Here is an 8,781-nt window from a genome sequence, read left to right on the forward strand (position 1 = left end):
TGTTCTGGATTTTTTTTCCAGAACGAAATTTTATATTACGGATTTTTTATTCTGGGTTTTTCATTTTTTTTTCTGAATTTTCATTTCCGAAACACAATAATGTTTTTTCCAGATTTTTTTTCTGGAATGTATTATTTTTAATTCCGAATTTTTTTGCCTAAAATAGAATTTTAATTTTCTTTTTGGATTTTTATTTCCGAAACTCAATAACTACTTCCAGATTTATTTTTCCAGAATATATTATTTTCAATTTCAGATTTTTATTTCCGAAATAAAGGACATTTTTGGAAATTAAAAAATATGTTGGGTGCAGGTTAAAAATGATTGGGTGTAGGAAGCATTTGCTTAAAAAAAACCTTATGTAAACTGGGGCAACGTACAAGCCCATATTTTTATTAACAAACAGCTTGTAGAAATAAAGAAGGAAAATTCTTTCTGCTCAACGCTCATATTTTCAAAAATACCAAAATCCAAAATATAAATTTTAGTTTGTATTTCAAATTCTACAATTTAAAATACAATGTATTTCAAATTTTATAATATGAAATATATTGTACTCCAAATTCAAAAATCCAAAATACATTAAATCTATTAATTTGTATAATAAATTATGCAAATTTGGAATACAATTTCTTTTCTTAAATGATGAAGGTGGAGGGTTGTTAAAATATTGGAGGTGAGAGGTAGCTTGGAGAGTGGAAGTTAGAAGTGAGGTTGCTTCAAGTAAAAAGGAAACGGAGAAGATAAAATAGAGAATAAAATTATCATTTTACTTTTTTTTACTGAGTGGAAGAAGACAAAGGAAAAAGGGGCCAAAACAAATATATTATAGCATGAAAATAGAGATACATAAAGTAAGAATGGGCCCCATGTGTAGTTCTAGTTTCACACTTCAAAATTAATTAAAACCACATTTCAATTCATCAAATTGGATAAAACCAGCAGGCCCCACAATTAAAAAACTCAAGGCAATTGCTTCCTGCACTCGATCAATTGTGACTGGCACCCGACAAATTTTTTAAAATTCCATTATGCCCTTGTCTTGCGCAGAACAACAATAACACTACGGAAAAAATTATCCGCAAGTCAAATGTCTCTTGCGGATAAAAATATCCGGAGACCATTCTTCCACAACTGCAGATAAAAATATCCGGAGGCCATTCTTCCACAACTGCGGATAAAAAAATCTGGAAGTCAAGTGCTCACTACAGATAAAAATATCCGGAAGCCATTCTTCCACAACTGCGGATAAAAAAATCCGGAAGTCAAGTGCTCAACTGCGGATAAAAATATCCAGAAGTCATTCTTCCACAACTGCGGATAAAAAAATCCAGAAGTCAAGTGTTCAACTGCGGATAAAAATATCCGGAACCCAGTCCTGAACTGCGGATAAAAATATCCGAAATGTAATAGTAAATTACGGATAAAAACGTGCGGAACTCAATAATGAATTACGGATAAAAATATCCGGTAGGCATGACAGAGTACCTTTCTCTGACGATGGTTTCTTCTCCGACTTCAGAAGCTGACGGTGACGGCTGCTGCTCTGCCTGCGATGATGAAGCTCACTGATGGTGAAGGAAACCAAGGGAGACGACGGTGGATGATGGTGGTTGAGGGTGGCTGCAGCTGCTGCTTCAAGCACAAATGAACAAGAAGAAGAATAGGGTTGGGTGCATAAGATTGGGTGCCTATCACATTTTAAGATTCATTAAGGGTAAATTGGACTTTTCCTATGATTTATTAAGGGTAGATTGGACTTTTACTATGTGTGATTGGGTGCTAGTTAAAAATGATATGGTTAAAAATGATATGGTGCAGGGAGAATCTGCCAAAACTCAATGAAATGAATTTCTCATCACTTTGTATATATCCACCAATCAAAATGAATGGGAAGCATGGGCCCACATGCAATGCAATTGGTACTTCAATTATTTTTTCAATAATAAATAAAAGGATCGAACATGTCTGGTTTCGGGAAGTAAAAAGTTGAAAGTGTAAATGAGTGAAAGTGCGAACATTTCATAATAAAGATCGTGAATCAAATTTTGGGGTATGTTAGAATAAATGTGTGAGAAAAGTTTATTAAAATAGGTTAGTAATGTGATGATTGTAAGATATTTTAAATTATTTTGAATTGTTTAAATTGTAAGACTACAAATTTATCCTTATGTATAAAAAAAGAAATAAATAATAATTAATTTTGTATATATTTTAATTAATTAAAATAATTTAAAATTTTAATTATAAATAAAAGAATAAAATAATGTAGAATTTAAATAAATAAATAAAATATAAAATTTAAATATAGTTATATTATTTTTCAATTTATTATTTTATTTTATTTTTTTAGTTAAATTAATGTATTTAAATAATTTAGTTAGTTAAATTAATGTATTTAGATAATGTATTTAAATATAAACAGAATATTTTTTAAATTTGATTGTAACAAACATTTGAAATAGATTTTATATGACACTCTAAAAAATCATTTAAATGGATTCTCAATAATAAATATATTTAATTTATGAATTCAATTAAAATAATCTAAATAATCATATAAATTCTATTACTATCTTAATATTTCTATTTTAAAATAATCTATATAATTAATTTTCATAAAAAATACAAAAATTATTTTTATGAATAATAATATTTTTAAAAACATATTCACATATGTAATTTAAATTAATGTCAAATAAAATAAAAACTTATATTTTATCAATTTTTTTCTTCAAAAATACAATAATAAATTAGATAAACAACTTAACAGGATAACTAATTGAGTAATATAATTATTGAATTTCAAATAAAAATTCACATCTAAAATTATAAACTTATTAACATAAATAACTACTTTAAAATAATTTAAACAAATTAAATTCCAAAACCCTAAACATCCTAATGTAAATTTAAACCACAAATTTAAAATAAAAACAAAAAGATATATTTTAAAAAATGCATACAACGGGGAGGAAGAAGAAGTTGTGCCCGAAAACAATACACATTTGATTGAAAAGAAAAACAAAAACCACGCAACACAGAAATTAAAAAATTAGAAAAAAATATGAACATAACCGATTATCCTCTGCCTTAAATATACCACATAATCAATTATCCAAAAAATTTAGAGGCATAATCGATTATGCTTGCAGTTACAAATCGAACATAATCGATTATGCTACAGCATAATCAATTAAGTTGATATTTACACAGAGTAGATAATCAATTATGCTCCCCGGAAAACAATAGATAATCAATTATGTCACCAACATAATCGATTATCAACTATTTTTAACAACATAATCGATTATGTTCATTGTTGTTTTTCAGTGATAATCGATTAGGCACGCTACAAAAGTCACTCTCACCTGAGATCAAAGATGCACTACTAAACTCACTCTTGTACCACTCTGCTAACTCAGTAACCTCTCCAAGCCCCCTAAACCAATGCAAATGTCTGTAAGGATAGTTTGAATTTGTTTGAGTGCATTCTTAACTTTCAAGAAGCTTTTATTTATATACGTGAATGAGCACACTTTATTATGACCCATCTACTCTCACCAATGAAATTCATGACATTCAAATCGCATAACATGGTATTTCAACCTCTCCCACGTGGCTTTCCCCTTACCATCCTCTATTTTCTCTTCAGTGGTGAGAGGACGACCTAAACCCACAACTTTCCTCCCCTCGCACCCTCATCCTCAATGCTCCATTGAAACAAACGGGGGGTGACACCCGCTCATCTGTCTTCGCTACAGTGTCACCCCCAGAAACAAACACTACCTTAGGGTTTGTTTGGAATCCGGAAAGGATTTGTGAGGATGAGAGGGAGTGAATTTGTGAAGATTATGTTAGAATATATGGCTTTAAACTAGAGGGGGGTGAATTGTTTAAAGAGGGTTTTCGAAAACTTTTAAGTCAAGAATGAAATTATCTCAAGAAACAAATTATAAAGAATTCAGTTTGCCAAAAACTAAAGCAAAAAGCAACTGCACCAGAAAAACAATCGGTTGTTTCGCAGAAACAATCGGTTGTTTATACTGGTTTGCAAATATCAAAACTGAATTTAAAGAGTTAAGGGATAGAGAAAATGCACACATAGATTTATACTGGTTCACTCTAAACCCAGAGCTACATCCAGTCTTCTCAGAAACCACTGAGGAACACCACTAAGCAATCGAACCTAGATCACTTACAACACAACCAAGAAAGTGACCTTGATCCCCTCAAGACACACACTTCTCTTGGCCAACACACCAACACTAAAAATGCTGATCTTGATCCCCTCAAGAACACACAACACTTCTCAGCAAACACACAAAGATTCTTGTTCAACAGATACAAGGATTACACTTGTTACAGAAGCAAATCTGAAATCAATACAAGCAGAAATCCTATCTCACACACTTTGATCAATCTCAATCTCTAAGCAATCTCAACTCTTTTAAAAACTCAAAAACTTGTGTTAATTGTTCTTTTTCAAATCTGTTTTTCTGAAGATATTCAAAGATGATGTTTGTTACCAAATCTTAACAAACTATTCATTGCATTTAAAGATTGGTCAAAACATTAAAGACTGGAGCGTAATCAGTTAAAATCATTTAAAGCTTAGTCAAAACAAAAACTATTTTTCTGTTATGGTACCAAAACAAACAATCGGTTGTTTCCTCGAATCAATCGATTGTTTTGGTTTTAACAGCTCAACCATTTGAAAAACAGTTTTCAATCTTTTCTAAAAACACCTAAGTATAAAACAATCGGTTGTTTCGACAAAACAACAGGTTGTTTTTCACTTAGCTTGAAAAACACTTTTTCTTTTAAAAAGATTGAGAACGCCTATGCTTTGGATTCAATCAAAAGTGGATTACAAAACTCAATCTACCCCAGATCCTATCTAAGACAACTCAGCAACAACAAGCACAGTCTAGTCTTCAACATCCTTCAAAGGGTTTTGGATTCTTCAAAGCTTGAACACCACTTGGTTCAACAGATTAGAGAGGACATCTGAGAATGTGTGAGGTTGTTTGGATTGAGGGATGATAAAGTGCTTTTGTGAGGATGGTTTATTGAAATTTGTGAGTGATATGATAATTGGAAAGGAATTTATAAATTTTTTAAAGGTGTAAAATATAAGTTTACAAATGTACCCTTGTTATTAAAAAATATTTCTTGTTATTAAAAAATATTTAAATAATGAGTTATGATATATTTTTTTTTAGATTTGAAGTACTATCAAATATTTTTTTTAGGTTTCAACTACACAATTCCAACCACCCAAGATCTAACCTGAAAAGCAAGAGAAAATATAAATACAATTTTTTAAAATTAAAAACCCAACAAAAAAAAAGAAACATAGTAAGAGAATTGATTCTCTATGGAGTTCAAATGCAAGGAGAATCGACTCTCAATGGCACCAAATATAACAAAATCGATTGTGGATGTTTTACAAAGACATGATAATCGATTGTCTTGAGTTATGCTTTGAGATTCCAAAAGTTTTGGCACGCCAGTCACAATGAGATTCCAAAGTTAAAGTTAACTGGACATTTGTATAAAATGGTTATATTTACATGGATATTACCTCTCATCTTTGCAAATGCGAGAAGAATGAAAAATCCTCTATCCCACTCGTCCGTTTACACATTCGCCTCCAAAAACCTCAATGAAAAAAAAAAAATATTCGTTCGTTCATCCGCCCATCAGTTGCATGACTAAAAATGACTAAAAACAAACAATGCATTAATGGATTTTGAAATCCTATACAGTACTACATGAATATGTGATAAGTGCAAAAGAATCTGTAAGAAAAAAAAAAGTAGCAAAGAAAAGTATTAAAAACACAATGACCCATATGTGGGTGCAGGCAAAAAAAATACAACGACAAAAGCACATGGATTAAAGTACAAAAACCAATAATGTATATTAAAGTGAAATAATAAAAAACTTAAAATATATAAAGACAAAAATTGTACCCACAACATTATATGCAAGTATTTTTAAGCGACTGCAGGCATGAAAAGTGCAACGAATCCTCCACGCAAATAAAGGTGCAACCATGCATATAGTGAGGAGGAATATAGAATATCATTCACTAGGCTATTAATTGATGATATTAAGTTATCCATCAGATTTTAAATACGATTTCGTTTTTAGAAAACAATCAATTTTGTTGTACTTTATTTCCTTTTGCAATACTCCTCCACTCTGGTTTTCCTTTTTTATTCAATTTTCACATTGCATAGAGTACTGGATTGTTAATAAATGTGCTCTTAAAACTTGTTTTTCTTCAGATGATATTGGGTTTTGGAGTTGGGTACTCTTGTCATAGAAGTACTACTTGAAGAGGACATTGATCATATGGTTGTCATCATTATTTGTGTGATATTTACCCATGCATTATGTGGTCAGAACATTATAATCACATTAATTCAGTTTACCTCTTCCCTTGCCCCCAATATGCTTTATCTTTCTTCATTTGTTCTTCTCCAACATTCCTTGTGAAAATACTGTTTTTGTCTTTTAGATAACCAATAACAGTACTCAGCCTGTAAATAGATGTAGATCGTGTACTATATAACACTATTCTTTCAAAACAAATTCTTCCCATGGTATTAATATTTGGATTCCCATATTCTACTTGCCTAATCCCATATATATACTATAGATCCTACAAGTATGTGAAAAAATGTTTGTAAATACAATACTATTGGAAGCAATTTCGTTTTTGGATTTTTCTTAGCTACAATGTTTTCACCACAATTTACCACCATTTTATTTATTCTTTGTGGATAAAAAAAATATTTTTATCATGCAATGATAAACACAAAAATATAGAACCATAAGAATAGATTGACCAGGAATATAGATGAAAATTTGAGATCATCACTGAATGAAAATATTTTAATGATGTATAATATATATATTTATATATATATATGAAATTATTTTTATGTATGAATAATAGGAATAATTTTTAGAGTAAATTTTTTAAAATTAAATAGAAGGTTACATCTTGTACTAAAAAATATAAATCATCCCCATAATCCCCATAGATCGTATAGATGTAGAGAGAATAAAGATTGAAAGTTTACTTTTTGGTGTAAGTGGTAAGAAGAAAGATAAGTTCTACGAGATTGTAGATCTCACCAATAAGATAGGATCTTTAGAAAAAAAAAGTTGGTTTAGGTAAGATAGACATTAACATGTGCCTCTAGTCCATGGAGTTGTCGTACTTTTCAACACACGACGACTTCCATTTGTCAAGAAGTCATGCATGCTTGAATTCGAGCGTGAAGGGGTGAAAACCAGCCAGGTTGGCTTGCATCTTTGCATTACACAACTTTAAAGAACATATGTTGATCACATACTCATGATTCCTTATGTGTGAAGGAACCTTAGATTTGTCTTATGGGTTGTGCATGAGTCTGCATGTATCCTTGGTGGTTGAATACCATGTGTCAGTCGATATGTATCTCCAACAAGCTTATTGGGGACAACAGGGCGAGACTCAATGACCTACTTTGTGTATTGAGTTCGCACTTGTAGATTCTACAATGATTCGATCTTGGTGTATTATGGTGAGTTGTTCTTGAAAAGCTTACAACTCATCACAATGTTGATTCTGCAAAAGTTTTAGGACCTTGACGAACTTGTTCTACAAGTCTGCGAAAGCATTTTGAACATTTTCTTCATTATTCGGAAGAATAGACTCCATATGAACATTTAGTTCATCAAGAGAAGATGAGTACATCTCACAATATATTGATATTATAGTTTAGCTTTTGGTGAGTACTATAAAAAAAAAATCATGTTATTCCAAATTCTTAAGATTCACGGATAATTTCTTATATTATTTTTAAAAATTGGTAACCATATCTTCGAGTATCTCACAACATGCTGGTACAATTTCAAAATATATTTTTCTAATTCAATTGACAAAAGTAAATTTTTTTTATGAAAAGAATTTCTCGAACAACTTTATTTTTTTGATAAGCTTAAATACTGTTATATTAAATATATTTTAATTTAAAATTATTTCACAATAAAACAAGTGTTAGATATTTTTGAAATTGATTCCTTAAAAATATTATATTATTTTTTAATTAATAATGTTAGCATACTAATTTTGATTTGAGAATGTCACATTTCAACATATTTATAAATTTCTTATGAGAATAATCACATGTCAATACTCTTAATTCAAGAGTAATATCATAAATTTTAAAATATGGACATAAAAAACACTTAAAATTTAGAGATACAAATTTTTAAGGTACCAAAATAATCATTTAACTCTACATATTAAATAATAAAAGATTGTTTACATGGATAGAGTGTGTTTGTTTAAATGTTAAAATTTTATTTGAAAAATTAATATTCTCATATTTTATATAACCTTTAAAAATTATTTTGGATACTTTTCATGCTTGGAAAACTTTTTATTCCTTATTTGACTTCATTTTTACCTATCTCACGAGGAAAATATAGCTACATTCGCATTAAAGTATGATAAATTGTTTTCTAACCTAATTCTAACTTCTATTTCTATTCTTATTTTGTATTCGAACATTTAAAATTTACAAGTACTTATAAAAAAAATACTAAAATCTATTTTTTTAAATGTTATACCAATTTCACTTTATACTTACTAAGATTGACAACATTGTGGATTATTCTGCTCCTTAGGAAGCATAATGAGTCGTTCATATAAGTTAGCTCCTCAACTCAAATTATGTACTTAGAACTTATTATGTCTTAGGCCTAGTTCATACTAAC

The 8,781-nt window shown here is 29.7% G+C and overlaps 1 long non-coding RNA gene across 1 annotated transcript; it reads right to left on the bottom strand.

The window, feature by feature from the left end:
- Window positions 1–804: 804 nt before the first annotated feature.
- On the bottom strand, window positions 805–1,660 carry LOC137815471 (uncharacterized). The gene is made up of 2 exons (XR_011081758.1): window positions 1,489–1,660; window positions 805–1,383 (listed from the first exon to the last, which is right to left on the bottom strand). It is a non-coding gene; the product is annotated as an uncharacterized lncRNA (long non-coding RNA).
- Window positions 1,661–8,781: the final 7,121 nt, after the last annotated feature.

Source organism: Phaseolus vulgaris, chromosome 1, assembly GCF_000499845.2.
Source record: "Phaseolus vulgaris cultivar G19833 chromosome 1, P. vulgaris v2.0, whole genome shotgun sequence".
Taxonomy (NCBI): Eukaryota; Viridiplantae; Streptophyta; class Magnoliopsida; order Fabales; family Fabaceae; genus Phaseolus; species Phaseolus vulgaris.